The sequence below is a fragment of the Pan paniscus genome, chromosome 7 (assembly GCF_029289425.2).
Source record: "Pan paniscus chromosome 7, NHGRI_mPanPan1-v2.0_pri, whole genome shotgun sequence".
Taxonomy (NCBI): Eukaryota; Metazoa; Chordata; class Mammalia; order Primates; family Hominidae; genus Pan; species Pan paniscus.
The window spans coordinates 24483937-24501670 of record NC_073256.2 but is presented as its reverse complement, the minus strand read 5'-3'; the positions used below and the strand labels follow the sequence as shown (position 1 = coordinate 24501670).

At 45.1% G+C, this 17734-nt stretch overlaps 1 pseudogene; it reads right to left on the bottom strand.

Moving 5' to 3' along the window:
• Nucleotides 1-8801: 8801 nt before the first annotated feature.
• Nucleotides 8802-16149, bottom strand: LOC117981350 (putative gustatory receptor clone PTE01; annotated as a pseudogene).
• Nucleotides 16150-17734: the final 1585 nt, after the last annotated feature.

Genomic DNA, 17734 nt, shown 5'->3' with positions numbered 1-17734 from the left:
TAATCCCAGCAATTCGGGAGGCCAAGGTGGGTGGATCACTTGAGGCCAGGAGTTTGAAAACAGCCTGGCCAACATGGTGAAATCCTGTCTTTACCAAAAATACAAAAAAATTACCCTGATGTGGTGGCGGGCACCTGTAATTCCAGATACTCAGAAGGCTGAGGTGGGAGAATTGCTTGAACCCTGGAGGCGGAGATTGCAGTGAGCCAAGATCGCGCCACTGCACTCCAGCCTGCATGGTCAGAGCCAGACTCCGTCAAAATAAATAAATAAATAAATAAATGCCCGGAGGTGGGTGGGCATGCAATCTCTATCAGGTGGTGAGAAATCCTTCTCCACCACAGGACTCCTCAGCTGAAGACTAGAAAATGGTAGGAACTAGCCAGGTTGATAGGAGAGGTGTGGAAGATCATTCCCAGCAGAGGGAAGAGCATGTGCAAAAATCGAGACGTGAGAGGGTGAGGAGCTGAGAGATGTTCATATAATTATAAAAAGTGACCAATATAGAGGTAAGTTGGAGCCAAATCTTAAAGGCTCTTTGTCGTGTTTATCCTGCAGACAAAGGGAGACAGTAGATGTTTTTAAGCAGGGGAGTAATGATCCACTTTGTGCTATAAAAAGAGCAGTCTGGCTGGAGGAGAGTGGGAGGTGAGTGGACCAGGTAGGGGGCTGCAATACACCAAGTGAGACAAGATGGTTGGCTGGACCAAGGCTGTGGCAGTGAGGATGGAGAGGAGACAGTAGACTAACTGGACTGAGAAAGAGGGAGGAATGAAGGAGGAGGCCCAGGTGTTTTGGAAGCTGGGTGGATGGTGGTGTGAATCTGACGTGGTGAGCCCAGGCAGAAGAGGAAATCAGGAGAGGCAAGGTAAGATGAGGTCAATGCAAGAAAGACAGCCAAGTGGAGATAACAACTGGGCCGTTGGATTCATCAGCCTGGAGTTATACAGAGAGCTCTGGAATGGAAATAAAGAGGAAAGGACTTTGGGAATAGGTGAATCCTCCCAGAATAATGTGTAGAGAAAGGAGAATAGAACACAGGGGACAGAAAAAGGGAAGAGATTTGTTATTAAAACCAACCATCCATCAGACATCTTCCAATAAAACACTTGTTAGAGGTTTCCTCAGTGTGAGTTATTCAGGACCAGAGCTAAAGACCATATTCCCAATAAAATCTCTGCTGGGAAGGTCTTCATGAAAACATTTAATGCTGCTTTTAAAACAACAACAACAACAAAAAGGCCTTAGTGACCGCACAGACCCTGGAGCAATTTTTTGTCAAGAGTCTATCAAACACGAATCTGATCTGACTCAAGGAGGTGTCATATCAAGTGTAAAAATCCAATTCCAATGTCCATAAGAGCGTTTCTGCCAGGTACAAGACCCTAATCCAGTTGAAGTGATTTTCTATTGATTAACAGTCTGGGAATACACAGGTTGTTGGTTTTTGAGATTTCCCTCCCTGTGCCTTCATGCCAGCTGTGAAAGAGTCAAAAGGCTCCTAACTGTCAAAATAAAAATGGTACTTGGTCACGGAGGAAACAGATTTTAGGTCAAACACATTGATGACTTTTTAACTATGAGAAGCCATTAATGTTACTGAATAAGCAAATCTGTTTGCATAACCAGATTTTTAGAGGCTACTGGGAATAAAGCTTTTCCTAAGTGGGTGATTTGTACAACGATAGCCTTTGGGTCTCTGATGGAACAGCTCTGATGAGGAAATGTTCCTTTAATTATGTGGAAGGCCAATTACCACGTTATAGCCACATTGTTTTGCAGATTGCATATAATTTCACCATTTCCATAGCTTCAGCACTATAATTCTGGAGAAAATTCAGGCACCAAGGAGACACTTGGGGAACATTATGCTGGAGACAAAGATGTTTTAACGAATTCAATTTAAGCTTCAACATTAAAGTTATTTTGTGGAATAAAACATAATGGAATAATGAGCTTGTGTATGCCAACTCTATAGTGGAGGTAATAATAGCTAGAGAGAGCATGTCCCGTCTCCTCTTTTTAATGCTCATTCGAGTAATACATAATGCTATAGAGAGAACCTTTCTCTAATATGTGCTTCATCTCAGGCTAAGCGTGTTTTGGGCAACTGTGCTTCATGAAAAAAAAAAAGGTAAAGGATCTAATTTGGGAGTCATTCACAATAGTGCTACCACTTGATTTTTTTTTTATACTCTGAGATTTCTTATTCCCAGTGCCTACCAGGAATGGACTTTCTGGAGAAGCTCAGATTAATCACTCCTTATGAGAGGTGACAGCATGCTGGCAGCCCTCACATCCCTCGCTCACTCTCGGGGCCTCCTCTGCCTGGGCTCCCACTTTGGCGGCACTTGAGGAGCCCTTCAGCCCGCAGCTGCACGGTGGGAGCCCCTGTCTTGGCTGGCCAAGGTTGGAGCTGGCTCCCTCAGCTTACAGGGAGGTGTGGAGGGAGAGGCGTGAGCCAGAACTGGGGCTATGCATGCTGCTTGCCTGTCGGCTGAAGTTCCAGGTGGGCATGGGCTTGGCGGCCCTGCACTAGGAGCTGCCGGCCGGCCTTGCCAGCCCAGGCAGTGAGGGGCTTAGCACCTGGGCCAGCAGCTGCTGTGCTCGACTTCTCGACGGGCCTTAGCTGCCTCCCCACGGGGCAGGACTCAGGACCTGCAGCCCACCATTTCTTAGCCTTCCCCCCTGTGTGGACTTCTGTGCAGCACGAGCCTCCCCAATGAGCACTGCCCCCTGCTCCACGGCGCCCAGTCCCATCGACCACCCAAGGGCTGAAGAGGTTGGGCGCATGGAGAGGGACTGTCAGGCAGCTCCACCTGCGGCTCCTGTGTGTGATCCACTGGGTGAAGCCAGCTGGGCTCCTGAGTCTGGTGGGGACTTGTAGAACCTTTATGTCTAGCTAAGGGATTGTAAATACACCAATTGGCACTGTGTATCTAGCTCAAGTTTTGTAAACACACCAATCAGCACCCAGTGTCTAGCTCAGGGTTTGTGAATGCACCAATCGACACTCTGTATCTAGCTACTAGGGCGGGGACTTGGAGAACCTTTGTGTGGACACTCTGTATCTAGCTAATCTAGTGGGGACGTGGGGTGTCTTTGTGTCTAGCTCAGGGATTGTAAACGCACCAATCAGCACTCTGTCAAAACAGACCACTCAGGCTCTCTGTAAAATGGACCAATCAGTAGGATGTGGGTGGGGCCAAGTAAGAGAATAAAAACAGGCTGCCAGAGCCAGCAGTGGCAACCCGCTGGGGTCCCCTTCCACACTGTGGAAGCTTTGTTCTTTTGCTCTTTGCAATAAATCTGGTTGCTGCTCACTCTTTGGGTCCACACTGCCTTTATGAGCTGTAACACTCACTGAGAAGATCTGCAGCTTCACTCCTGAGCCAGCGAGACCACGAACCCCACCAGAAGGAAGAAACTTCGAACACATGCGAACATCAGAAGGAACAAACTCCAGACACGCCAGCTTTAAGAACTGTAACACTCACCAGGAGGGTCTGTGGCTTCATTCTTGAAGTCAGTGAGACGAAGAACCCACCAATTTCGGACACACTTATACACTTGGCACTGGGAGGTCTGTATGGAGCAAGTGAAGAAATCAGCAGAGTGAAGATAGAGGGAGAACAACATGATGGGGGAAAGGCAAAGTTACTGCCATGTTGGTTTCAATTCTGCCACTCATGAGTGAGACCCCTGACCTCCTCTCTCTAGGACTCTGTTGTTCTTATCTGTACAGTGTAGGAATAGAAGGGCCTTTTAAAGTATTAACATTTCCTGACCTATCTGTAAAACACTTTCATTCAAACTGATGGGAATTTTGACTACTTTGCCAAGAGGACATAATCATCAAGCTGAATGCACCAAACAACATTGCCTGAAACTATCTAAGCAAAAACTGAGAAAGTTACACAGGACAGACAAACCTCCTATGAGAGTAAGAACTCTTCAGCACATGCTTAGTGTGTCAAAGACAATGCTGTGTTCACACCACTCCTCGTCCTGGACATGCAGAAAGACTACATTTCCCAGCCTCACTTGCAGTTAGTTTGGAACCATGTGACTGCATTTCCACCAATAGGAATGTAAGAAATCACTTCTGGGCCAAAGTTATCAAAGGCAAGTGTGAGCTATGTTCCCTCTCTCCCTATCCATATGGCTACAAGTGATAATCTCTGAGATGGCAGAATTAAAAGATGGAAACCTCAAGAATCTCTGAATCACTGTTGGACAAGGGCGCCCAAGGAGAACCCCTGCCCTGCACCAGACTATGCTATAGGTGCCAACCCACTGAGAGTTCAGGGTTTATTCGTCTCAGCAGCAGTCTATTGTTACACTGACTAACATCCTAAGGTTTGAGAGATCTAGCATATTGTTAATTAAAGCTAGATTTTAATTACACTGAGAACATTATCTATTGAGAAATAAAAACTCTCCTAAAATAACAAATAATCCACATTCCTTTTAAGCACATGTGGCAAATTTGCCAAAAAAAAAACAAAAACAAAAACAAAAAAACTGGCCACATATTAGGCCATAAAGAAGTCTCAACAAAATCCACTATACGATTGACATTGTCCAGACCACATTTTCCCGACTATAATGAAACAAAATTAGAAGTCAACAGCAAGAAGATAGCTAAACACAAGCACACATTTGGAAAACTAAAAATATCTTTTCAGGTGTTAAATGAAAAATCACAATAGACATTACTAAACTTTTACAACAGAATGAAAATACAACTTTATACATATATATATATATATAATATATATATTTTTTGTGAGTCTTCCAACTTCGTTCTTCTTTTACAAGGTTATCTGGGAAATTCTGGGTTTCCTGCAATTCCTCATACAGTTTTATGCTATTTGTCAATTTCTGTGGCTGGGATGAACTTATAGTAGTTCTCATAGACCAGGGTTTGCATGTCGCTGTCTAGAGCCCGGATCTGCTGCACCATGTCCGCCTCACTGTCCATCAGCTGGGCAAGAGGGCACTCTCTAGGCAGCTTGTCTACGTAAACTTCCGGGTCGAAGTGCGCCCCGTTCAGATCGGTAGGGTCCAGCGGGTCAGGCCCCGCGGGAAGTCCCACCGCCTCCCCTTCCGAGAGGCTGTTGTAAAGCTTTAGCATCCTGTGCGCCTTCCACCAACGCTCCGTGAGCCTCCCCCTCCAACCCTTCTGGGGAGACCCCAGGTCCACACCTCGGGCTAGGCCCAGTGACAGCTGGCACCGCCATAGCTCCAACTGCAGCCCACAGGTGTAATTTTTATATTTTTAAGTTGGATACATGGAGCTACTTGGCTTTTGCTTTCATCACACCGTTGAGGAAAGAGGTGGTTGCTTATGGTACCCCTGTTTTTACTGCATCCTGTAATGGATGAGAACCTCCCTGTTGCAGAGAGCAAAACACTGAACTAAATTGTGCTGTAACACAGCCCTGTGTTGGGGGATAGAGAGTGATCCTGCAAACGCTTGCAAATCTGCCCAGTGACAGAGACAATCGTTTGGGCAGCTGTTCACTATAGGAAAAGGCAATTGACCAAAAGTCAGTTACTGAGCTATCTCAATACTTTCATTTTATTTTAACTTTTGGCAGCAGGGTGCAATTAAAGGAGAGAAAGAAAACAAAGTGATAAGTGTAAGATAATGTACACACAGTGTAAAAGAAAATGACAAGACAGGATGACTATTTGCCTCTTGGTTAGCTCCTTGGGCTGTATGTCTCCTTCCTCAGAGAACCTCTTTTCCTTTGTCCAGATTTCTTAGGGTGGATAATCCAGGTGCCTGCTCCCCCGTGATGGAGGACAAAGACGTCCCTGGAGCCGCCTCCCACTGCATCCTTTCCTGCACTGCCCACATGGACACAACTCAGCCGATTAGACTTCTTCTCAGAACTTTAGTCTAGAGCAAAGAGATTAAAGGGTGAAGTGACTGAAGGTATGCCCTTCCAAAGTGGTACGTGAGCTAATGGCTAAAGTTTGCCAAGCCCATCCAAGCACTTTTTTTCGTAATTTTTATTTACTTATTTTTTTGTGACAGAGTCTTGCTCTGTTGCCCAGGCTGGAGTGCAGTGACGTGATCTCGGTTCACTGCAACCTCTGTCTCTCGGCTTTAAAGGAGTCTTCTGCCTCAGCCTGCCAAGTAGCTGGGATTACAGGCATAGGCCACCATGCCTGGCAATTTTTTTTTTTTTTTTTTTTGTATTTTTAGTAAAGACAGGGTTTCACCATGTTGGCGAGGCTGGTCTCGAATTCCTGACCTTGTGATTCGCCTGCCTAAGCCTCCCAAAGGGCTGGGATTACAGGCGTGAGCCACGCGCCCAGCTTCAAAAAGTTTTAAGCAGAGCTCAGAGGTCTTAACCACAGGCACATCAGAGGAGCATTTTTGAAATATTTTCCAGCTTCCTTAGTAGGAATGGAAGCCAAACTCCGAATTGATGACTCCTTTGAGGAAGTTCGAGAGCTGTAAGGAAAGCCAGGAACAGGGGCAAGGGAGAGATGCATCCCGAATGATCCTGTGCCAATTCTTTCTGGAATCCTTGATGTGATCTCAGCTGCTCTTTCTATACATGACACAGTGATTGTGGCACCCACTGGTCTAGCTGTGGTCTCCAAGGAACCCCCAAAGGGAAGGGCACAGTGAGCAGGGGCATCGGCCTGAGTGACAAGGATTTGAGAGGGCAGGTTGGATACAGGGAGAGGACTGGCCAAATGCCATGTGTCTGGACGTAGACTGACTGGTTCAAATTGGACTTCGCCTTTTTTGACTTCGTGATCTGGTACAAGCTACATGAAAATCCATTGCACCTTTTCTAGTCTGTAAAATCATCCTGAAATGTGCACTAATAACGTGGAGACTACACAGTTGAAATGAAACAAGCTGCATAGAGCACAGAGCTCAGAGCCTGGCCTTTAGGAAGCCCTCAGTAAGGGTTCATGATGCCATGGTGTCTGTTGTCATCCTCTTTATCCTCATCATCACCTTCATAATCTCTTTGTTGTTCTTAGGGAATAGTTTAGAGGGACTGATTCCCTGCTATCATGGGTGAGATGTCTATGAGAAGGACAACTAGTGGGGGAGGAAAGCAAAATTTTGAATAAGATTTCTGAGACCCCCAGCGCAACAAAGAACAGAAACTCCACAGTCTGCTGAGCAGAGAGTTGCATATTGGTCTCCTCCCATCTGCCCACCGCACTCTCTTGTTTGTCCTGAGGATGAGGAAACAAACAAGGCTCCCGACCGTCCCTCAGCACTCACTTGAAGGAGTGGCCTGCCCCTCCACACCTGTGGGTATTTCTAGTTGGGCGGGATGAGAGACTGAGAAAAGAAATAAGACACATAGACAAAGTATAGAGAAACAACAGTGAGCCCAGGGGACTGGCGCTCAGCATACCAAGTATCTGCACCGGCACCGGCCTCTGAGTTCCCTCAGTTTTTATTGATTATTATTTTTATTATTTTAGCAAAAAGGAATGTAGTAGGAGGGCAGGGTGATAATAAGGGGAAGGTCAGCAACGAACATGTGAGCAATAGAATCTATGTCATAATGAAGTTCAAGGGAAGGTACTATGACTGGACGTGTACTTAAGCCAGATTTCTGTTTCTCTCCACCCAAACATCTCAGTGGAGTAAGAATAAAAAGGCAGCATTGCTGTAAACACGTCTCACCTCTCAACATAGGGCCGTTTTTCTCCCATCTCAGAATTGAGCAAATGTACAATCGGGTTTTATATCGATACATTCAGTTCCCAGCGGCAGGCAGGAGACAGAGGCCTTCCTCTCTCTCAATTGCAAGAGGCTTTCCTATTTGACTAATCCCCCTCAGCACAGACCCTTCACGGGGGTCGGGCTTGGGGACGGTCAGGTCTTTCTAATCCCATGAGGCCACTTTTCAGACTATCACATGGGGAGAATCCTTGGACAATAAGCCTCTTTCAAGGGCAGAGGTCCCTGCGGCTTTCCACAGTGTATCTTGCTCCTGGTTTATTGAGACTAGAGAATCGCGATGACTTTTACCAAGTATACTGCTTGGAAACATCTTGTTAGCAAGGCACGTCCTGCACAGCCCTAGATCCCTTAAACATTGATTTCATACAACACATGCTTTTGTGAGCTTCAGGTTGGGTCAAAGTGGTTGGTTCAAAGTGACTGGGGCAAAGCTATGGATTAACAACATCTCAGCAAAGCAATTATTGAAAGTACAGGTCTTTTTCAAAATGGAGTCTCTTATGTCTTTCCTTTCTACATAGACACAGTAAGTGTCTGATCTCACTTTCTTTTGCCTACATTCACTGAACTGTCCCTCCCCTCTGCTGGGGCATGACCACAGAGAACAGATCCACTGTCCTCCCTGCGTGGTGCACCATGGAGGCTCCGACTCCATCCTTAAGGCTGGCAAGAAGACAGGGTGAGACATCAGACCCCTGATAAAGGTGACGGGAGTGCAGTCCACAGGACTGCAACCTCACACTGCAGGGCTGGAGGCACAGACCTACTATTGACTATTCTGTGGCCTGGGGGGCTCAAGGCACAGAGCTCCTCATTAGCCAAAGTTGCCCAAGTTCCCCAACCTCTAAGGATTTCCTCATAATATTGCAAAAAGAAGAAAAGTGAATGTCTATAGAAGCTTTGGGGCTCTTCCTCTAATCAGGAGAAAGCTGGTGGGTATTCTTCGCTTCTTTCTTTTCTTTTTAAACATCCAACTGCTTCAATTTCCATCTTGTATTATGGGAAAACATACCACGTATAAATATTAAAGATTATAAATACATATTAGTTCATAGAGAACGGCCAGTATAAACATTTACAATTTCCACTCTTTTTCAGTTCACAGTTTAATGACATTAAGCATGTTCACATTGTTTAGCAACCATCACCGCCATCGTCTCCGGAACAGTTTTATCTTTCAAAATGGAAATTCCACCCATTCACCAAGCTCTCCATTCCTGTCTCTCACCCACCCCTGGGGGCCACCTTTCTAGTTTGCAACTCTATGAGTTTAACTACTCTTGACAATTGATAGATAAGTGGAATCATACCGTGTTTAATTTTTTTTGTTTTGGAGACAGAGTCTTTCTCTGTCACCCAGGCTGGAGTGCAGTGGCGTGGTCTGGGCTGACTACAACCTCCACATCGCGGGTTCAAGCGATTCTTGTGTCTCAGTCTCCTGAGTAGCTGGGATTACAGGCGTGCGCCACCACGCCCAGCTAATTTTTATATTTTTAATAGAGACGAGCTTTCACCATATTGGCCAGGCTGGTCTCGATCTCCTGACCTGAAGTGATCTGCCTGGCTCAGCCTCCCTAAGTGCTGGGGTTACAGGTGCGAGCCACTGAGCCTGGGCCTGTTTATCCTTTTGGGATTTATTTATTTCACTGACGATAATGTCCTCAAGGTTCATCCATGTTGCGGCCTGCGTCAGAAGTGCCTGTCTGGTTTTTTTTGTTGTTTTTTGTTTGTTCGTTTGACTTTGTTTTGTTTTGTGTTTCCATGGAGTCTCACTCTGTCGCACAGGCTGGAGTGCAGTGGCACAATCTGGGCTCACTGCAACCTCCGCCTCCCGGGTTCCAGCTATTCTTGTGCCTCAGCCTCCCGAGTAGTTGGGAATATAGGCACACGCCACCAAGCTTGTCTCATTTTTTGCATTTTCAGTAGAGACAGGGTTTCACCAAGATGGCCAGGCTGGTCTTGAATTCCTGACCTCAGGTGATCCGCCCACCTCGGTCTTCCAAGACGCTGCGATTACAGGCGTGAGCCACCGCACCGGCCAGAAATGCCTGCCTTTTGAAGGCTGAATAGTCTTCCATTGTATGAAGGAACTGCAGTGTGCTTTTTCATTCATCTGTCCACGAACCCTTGGGTTGCTTCCACATTTTGGCTGTTGTGAATAATGCTGCTATGAATATGGGTGTACACAAATCTGTCTTCCACTCCTGGCTTCTAATTCTTTTTGGTAGGTACCCACAAATGCAACTGCGGGAACATCTGATCATTCTGTTTCTAATTTTTCCAGTACACGCCATACTATTTTCCCCGTTCCTTCACGATTTTACATTCCCTCCGATCAGATTCGAGCATTCCTACTTCCCTCTAGTCTCACCAATCCCTGTTTGTTTATCATATCCATCCTAATGTGTGGTATCACATTCCTGGTTTGATTTGCGCTTTCCTATGATGAGTGATTTTGAACATCATTTTAGATGCTTATTGGCCATTACGATATCTTCTTTAGGGACACGTCTACTCGAGTCTTCTGACCATTGTTGATGGGATGCTTTGGGTTTCTTGTTGTTTAGCTCTAGCTGTTCTTTATATATGACGGATATCAGCCTCTTTTCAGATACATGCTTTGCAAATATTTTTCCTAATCCATGGGTTATCTTTTCATTCAGTTAAAAGTGTTTTTTGCTGCACAAAAGTGTCTGTCATTTAGATGTAATCCAAGGAATCTAATTTACTTCTGTTGCCTATGCTTTTGGTGTCATATCCCAGAGAACATTGCCCAATTTGATATCATGAAAGTGTGGCCAATGTTTTCTTTTAGGCGTATCATACTTTTAGCGCTTGGGGTGAGGTCTTTGATCCAGTTTGTGTTAATTTTTGCACCTGGTGTGACATAGGGTCCACCTTCATTCTTCTGCATGTGGAAATCAAGTTTCTCCAACACCATTTCTTGAAAAGGCTGCTTTTCCACCAATGAGCTTTCTTAGCACTCATGTGAAAAATCATGTGAACATATAGGTGAGAAGTTCTTTCTGGGCTCCATAGCAAAAAAAAAAACAACAACGGACAAAAGATAAGGATACAGCATGGGCCGGGCGCGGTCGCTCACCCCTGTAATCCCAGCACTTTGGGAGGCCGAGGCGGGCGGATCACCAGAGGTCAGGAGTTGAAGACCAGCCTGACCGACAGGGAGAAACCCCCGTCTCTACTAGAAATACAACATTAACAGGGCGTGCTGGCGCAGGCCTGTAATCCCAACTACTCGGGAGGTGGAGGCAGGAGAATCGCTTGAACCCAGGAGGCAGAGGTTGCGGTGAGCCAAGATTACACCATGACACTCCAGTCTGGGCAACAAGAGCGAAACTCCATCTCAAAGCAAAAAACAAAAAACAAAAAACCAGCATGATTTCAAGAGCAGAAAGAGAAGAGCTTAAAAACCATCATAATGAGAAAGTTAGGAAGCTTCTTACCAAAGCATCTGGAAATATGCAAGCAATTCTTGTGAACTAAAATTTTCATACTGTACTATCAAACACTAGAACTCACTTATTCCATCTTTCTGTATTTTGAGACCCAATTATCCACTTGTCTTCATTCCCTATCCCACCCCTTTTCTTCCTAGCGTCTGCTAACCACCTTTATACTCTCCACCTTCCTGAGATTCCTTTTGTGTGTAGGTATGTGTGGGATGGAGTCTCTTTTTGTTGCCCAGGTTGGAGTATACAGGCACAATCCAGGCTCACTGCAATCTCCGCCTCCCAAGTTCAATCTTTTCTTGGGCCTCAGCCCTCGGAGAAGCTGAGACTAGAGGCACGCGTCACCACGCCCGGCTTATTGTTTGTGTTTTCCGTAGAGACAGGGTTTCACCATGTTGGCCAGGCGGGTCTCGAACTGCTGGACTCAAGTGATCCGTGCGACTCCGCTTCCCAGAGTGCTGGGATTACAGGCCTGAGCCACCACACCGGGCCAATGTTTCCTTTTTTCTTCCTACGTAGAAGTGAGGACATGAAATATTTGTCATTCTGTTCCGGCCTTCTTTCATTTAATAGACAGACCTGCAATCTCATCCATTTTGTCTGCAGCAGAGAGGAGTTGCTTCCTTTTTAGGCTGAGTAATACTTCATTGGGTGTGTATACCACAGTTTCTTCATTGAAAAAAATTTCTGAAAAACAAATATTTTTAAAATGTCTCGGAATGTGAAACTTCAGGGATACTGTGCCCATTTCATTCTTTTCTATTTCCCATCGTATCTACATGCAAGTGTATAACAAAGAAGCAATCAATGTGTGTATAAATCTACAACTTCCACAAATGTAAAATGTAAATGCTAAGTGGTGGCTGGGCGCAGTCGCTCATGCCTGTAATCCCAGCACTTTGGGAGGCGGAAGCGGGTGGATAATCTGAGGTCGGGAGTTCAAGACCAGCCTGACCAAAATGGAGAAACACTGTCTCTGTTAACAATACAAAAAAAAAAAAAAAAAAAATTAGCCAGGCGTGGTAGCGCATGCCTGTAATCCCAGCTACTTGGAAGGCTGAGACAAGAGAATTGTTTTAATACGGGAGGCAGATGTTGCTGTGAACCGAGACCGTGCCATTGAACTCCAGCCTGGGCAAGAAGAGTGAAACTCTGACTCAAAAAAAAAAAAAAGGAAAAGAAAGAAATAGAAAATGCAAAATGGTAAGAAAAAACAGCATAATAAACATTTGTATGGTGTTGATGGAAAATGCATTTGAAGATAATATTTGAAGAAATCATATTACATTTAATTTCTGTTTTTACTTATTGGAGCTTGATGCCTCTAAGAACTTCGTCATTGGAACCACCTCTGGTGCTTTAAAAGAAAAAAAAAAAATCCACACACTCACACAGGTGCAAGGAAATGAGAATCTCAGGTATTGAGACCCAGGCCTCATCATTTCTAAGCTCCCCAGGTGATTTGACTCAAAGCCAAGATTAAGGAACGACGACATGGATCTCTACACAGAACCTGCCTAAATAGATTCTCTAGAAGCAGTTTATAAAGAAATTCCACATGAACTGTGGAAGAGGACATGAATTTGATATAGAGTATATCTTCACTTAACATCTTTGAAAGTCTCTTGGAAACTTCACCTTGAAGCAAAATTATGTATAGTGAAACCACTTATTTTTCTTCAACAGTATAACTACACAACTTTAAACAGCCAATGCTGTTGGAGGACCTCCTGTACATTGTTTCCATAAAGTCAGTTTTCAGGGAATTCCAAAACGAAGTGAGGACTTCGTGTATATAAAAAGATGGTTGTGATTCCACCTGGATGACAGGATTATTGCTCAGAAACTAAAAGAGGCCGCCTAGGTATAGAGGATTCTGTCATGAGGTTTCTGCTAAACCAAGGATCCCAGAATCCTCACCCATTCCAGTTAAAGGCATAATTAAGAAAGCAATATTCACAAAGGAAATGCGGAAAGGAATAAACGACATCAAGCCACAAAAATAACGTGACTAAGGGGCAGGATTTGCAGATGTAGAGATTTAATGTGTTTGCCCTTTCTCACCCACACAAGAAAAAGGATGGAACAGATCATGAGATTCCACTGTTCTGCTGTGCAGCCTCCGCAGGGCACTTTGTATGTCCCTGTTTCTCAGGCTGTAGATGAAAATGTTCAGCATGGGGGTGACCACAGCCTACATCACTGATGCCACCACACCATTCCTGGGGGGTGGTGACACAGCTGAAGTCAGGTACACACCAATGCCTGTTCCATAAAACCAGCAAACAGTTGCTAGGTGAGAGCCACAGGTGAAAAAGGCTTTATACTTCCCATCTGATGATGAAATCCTTAGAATGGAGGGGCCAATTTTATAGTAAGACAAAAGGATCCCTGAAATGGGAAGAAAACCAAACATAGTATTATCAAAATATATAAATATGCTATTGATGACGCTGTCAGAACAGGCAATGTTGAGAAGTTGAGAGGGGTCACAGACAAAATGAGAGATTTCCACATTCTTGATGATGGTGAATTGTAACACAATCCAACTGTGCAGCTGGGAATCCAACAGGCTAAGGAAAAAGGACACCAAAACGAAGAAGACACAGAGGTGAGGATTCACGATGACTGGGGAGTGCAGAGGGCGACAGATGGCTACAAAGCAGTCATAGGCCATCACAGTCAGGAGCATGCCTGCTATACATGCAAAAAGGACCAAGAAAGACATCTGCGTCAGGCAGCCCGCATGAGAGATGACTCTGCTATGCGACTGCATGTCCACAATCACCTTGGGAACCGTGGCCGAGGTGAAACCCATGTCAGCCCAGCACAGGTTGGAGAGGAAGAATTACGTGGGGATGTGGAGGGGGGAGTCAGAGCTGACAGCCAGGATGCTGAGCAGGTTCCTCAGCACCATCACCAGATACATGGACAGGGACAGGGAAAGCAAAGCGAGGACCGGCTGCAGTTCTGGATCCTCTGAGAGTCCCAGGAGGAGGAATTCTCAGACACCTGTGAGATTCCGTGGCCCTGTGTGTCTTGGACACCTGGAGAAGGAAAGAGGATTGGAAACATAAAAGATAAAAACCAGCCCTTAATGCTGGATGCGAGCAATTCACAAGGAACAACTTCACACTTGTGGACCATACACCGCCAGCAATGTTTCTCAGTTGTGACAATTCCAAAAATCTCAGAATTATTACGTGATTTACTTTTTAGCTATTAGAGGCTTTCTGTACATACTACTTTAGAGAAAATCCACGGAAGAATATTAGAAGACCAAAACGTCATATATAACAAATCTGTGATCTCAGTAAAATACGGCCTACTCTTTTCAGAAAAAATACAATGCAATGACAATGTCCTTCTCTCTTTTAGAAAAATATCTCTGTCTAATTGAAAGAAATTAAGAAGACTTGAAATACTCTCTACTTTATTCTGACACGGTGCTACAACTTCCATTGATGTAGAATATGTAAAAGAATGACACAAGAGCTAGGACCCCATTATCTGAAAACGAAATCAAAACTCATAGTTCTCAATCGGAAGACCTTTTCACATGCCTGTTACTTTTCATATTTATAATCATCCTTCGGTTTTCTGACATTATTTCTTCATAAAAGTACATGCACACTCAAAGATGGGAGCTGGGTTTCCAAATGAATTGAATCTATAACTCCTGGCCCAGCACCATGGCCCACACCTGTAATCCCAGCACTTTGGGTGGCCGAGGCTGATGGATCACCTGAGGTCAGGAGTTCCAGACCAGCCTGGCCAACGTGGTGAAACCCCGTCTCCAGTGAAAATAAAAAAAAAAAAAATTAGCCGGCCGTGGTGGCGGGTAACCCTAGCTATGACAGCAGAGTGGACGTACACCCTGTGATATTATTTGTAATATCCTAGAAAGATATTGCTCCTAATATCACGGTGGCTCTACACCCTGTGATCTTAGTTGTAATATCCTACAGAGATCTTACTCCTAATAATACAGTGGGTGTGCACCCTGTGATATTATTCATAATATATTACAGAGATACGACTCCTGATATCACAGTGAGTGTACACCATGTTGGTACACCCTGTGATCCTATTTGTAACAACTTAGAAAAATATTACAGCTAATATCAAAGTGGGTGTATACCCTGCGATGTTATTTGTTATCTCCTAGGTAGATATTACTCCTAATATCACAGTGAGTGTACATCAAGTGTGTACAGACTGTGAAATTATTCGTAATACCCTAGGAATGTATTAATCCTCATACCATAGTGGGTGTACACTGTGAGTGATATTTTTTTCTAATATCCGGGGGGAAGAGGATGATATTGCTTCCGATATCACAGAAGGTGTACACCCGTCAGTGATATTGTTCCTAATATCCAGGGAATGAGAGGATGGCATTATTCGCAATATCACTGGGGGTGTACCACCTCCCGCCGGGATATTGTTCTTAATATCTGGAGGTGGAGAGAATGATGTTACTCCCAATATCACAGGGGATGTACACCACCCCTGTTTGTAAACGTCCCCTGTGATGTTGTTCCAAATGGCCTGTGAAAGAGTAAACATGACTCCCATTATCGCGGGGGGTGTTCAGCCCTGATGATATTGTTTTCTAACATCCAAGGATGGAGAGTATACTATTACTCCCAATATCGCAGGGGTTGTACACCCTTTTGTGTTTTTGTGCCCAATGTCCAGCAAAATAGAGGATATTAATCCCAATATGGAAGTAATTGTACAGCACCCCTGTGATATTCTTCCTAATATCCAGAAAGGAAAAGAATGATATTACTCACAACTGTGTAGGAAACGTATACCTGCGCTGTGGTATCTTTCTCAGTATCCAGGTGGGGAGAGGATCATATTACATCCAATGTGGCAGGGTGTGTACAGCCCCTCTGTGATCTCGTTGCTAACATCCAGGTTTGGGGACGACGACATTACTCCCAATATCGCAGGGGGAGTACACTCCCCCGTGACCTTGTTAGTCATTTCCTGGGTGGAGAGGATGATCTTACTCCCAATATCACAGGGGGTGTACACACCCCTGTGAAAATCTTCCTGTATTCAGAGAGAGAGAGGATGACATTACTCCCAGTACCGCAGGGGGTTTCCAGAGCCCTGTGACACTCTTCCTAATATCCACAGGGAGAGAGGATGACATGACTCTCAATATCGCAGAGGGTGTACTCCCCTCCTGTAATATTGTTCTGAATACCCTGGGAGGGAGAGGATAAGGTTACGTTGAATATCGCAGGGAATGTAACCCTCCCCCTCTGATACCCTTCGTAATGTCCAGGGGAAGAGAGGAAAATTTCACTCCCAATATCACAGAGGCAGTACACCCCACCTGTGATGTTGCTCCCAATATGCAAGGGGGCAGAGGATGATACTACTCTCAATATCGCAGGGCTGTTCACATCCCCAGTGACATTTTTTCCTAATATCTAGGGGAGAGACAATTCTATGACAACAAAGGTCGCAGGGTCTGTACATCCCTTCCTGATATTGTTCCTAATAACCAGGGGGGAAGAGGATGATATCAAATATGAAAGGGGGTGTACATCCCCCACCCCTACGATATTGTTCTTAATAATCATGAGGGGAGACGGTGATATTACTCCAAATATCGCAGGGGTTGTTCACAATGCCTGTGATATTGTTTCTGATATCCGGTGGGGGGGCGGGGAGAAAATCATCTTACTGCCAATATTGTAGGTGGTGTATACCCCACCTGAAATATGGCACCAAATATCCAAAGAGGGAGAGGATGGTATTCATACCAATATCGAAGTGTGTGTGCACGCCCCTTGTGATATGGTTTTTAGTATCCAGTGGGAGGGAGGATGATATTAGTCCCAACATCCCAGAGGGTGTACACTACCCCTGTGATATTGACCCCAACTTCCAGAGGGGAGAGGATAATATCACTCCCAATATCTCAGAAGTTGTACATCCCCCGTGATATTGTTCGTCATATCCAGGGAGGCACAGGATGACATTGCATTGAATTTCGCGACAGGCCTACACGCACAGTGTGATATTGTTCCTAATATCCAAGAAGGGAGAGGATGATATTACTCCCAATAAAGCAGTGGGTGTACATCACCCCTGTGTTATTGTCTGTAATATCCGGGGCCGAGGGAGCTGGGGAGAGGATAACATTCCCTCAAATTTAGCAGGTGGTTTGACGCCCCATGTGGTTTTGTTTTAAATATCCATCGGGGAAGACAATAGTACTATTTTTGATAGTCCGATTCATCCTCTCCACCTTTCCGGAATTCTGAGGCCGGGAGGCCGCATGCAGTTTCCGTGTGATCCCCAATACCTTTGCCGTCTTCTGTACCAAGGCAGCCAAAAACGGAGGCCCGTTGTCTGGGCCGATCCCTAAAGACCGTCGAAATCTAGGAATCAGATCACGAAGAAGCACAGGGGTTACTTCACGAGCTTTCTCAGTTCGTGTTGGATAGGCCTCCACCCACCCAGAGTAGGTATGCCCGGGAACTAGTACATCCTTGTTACCTCC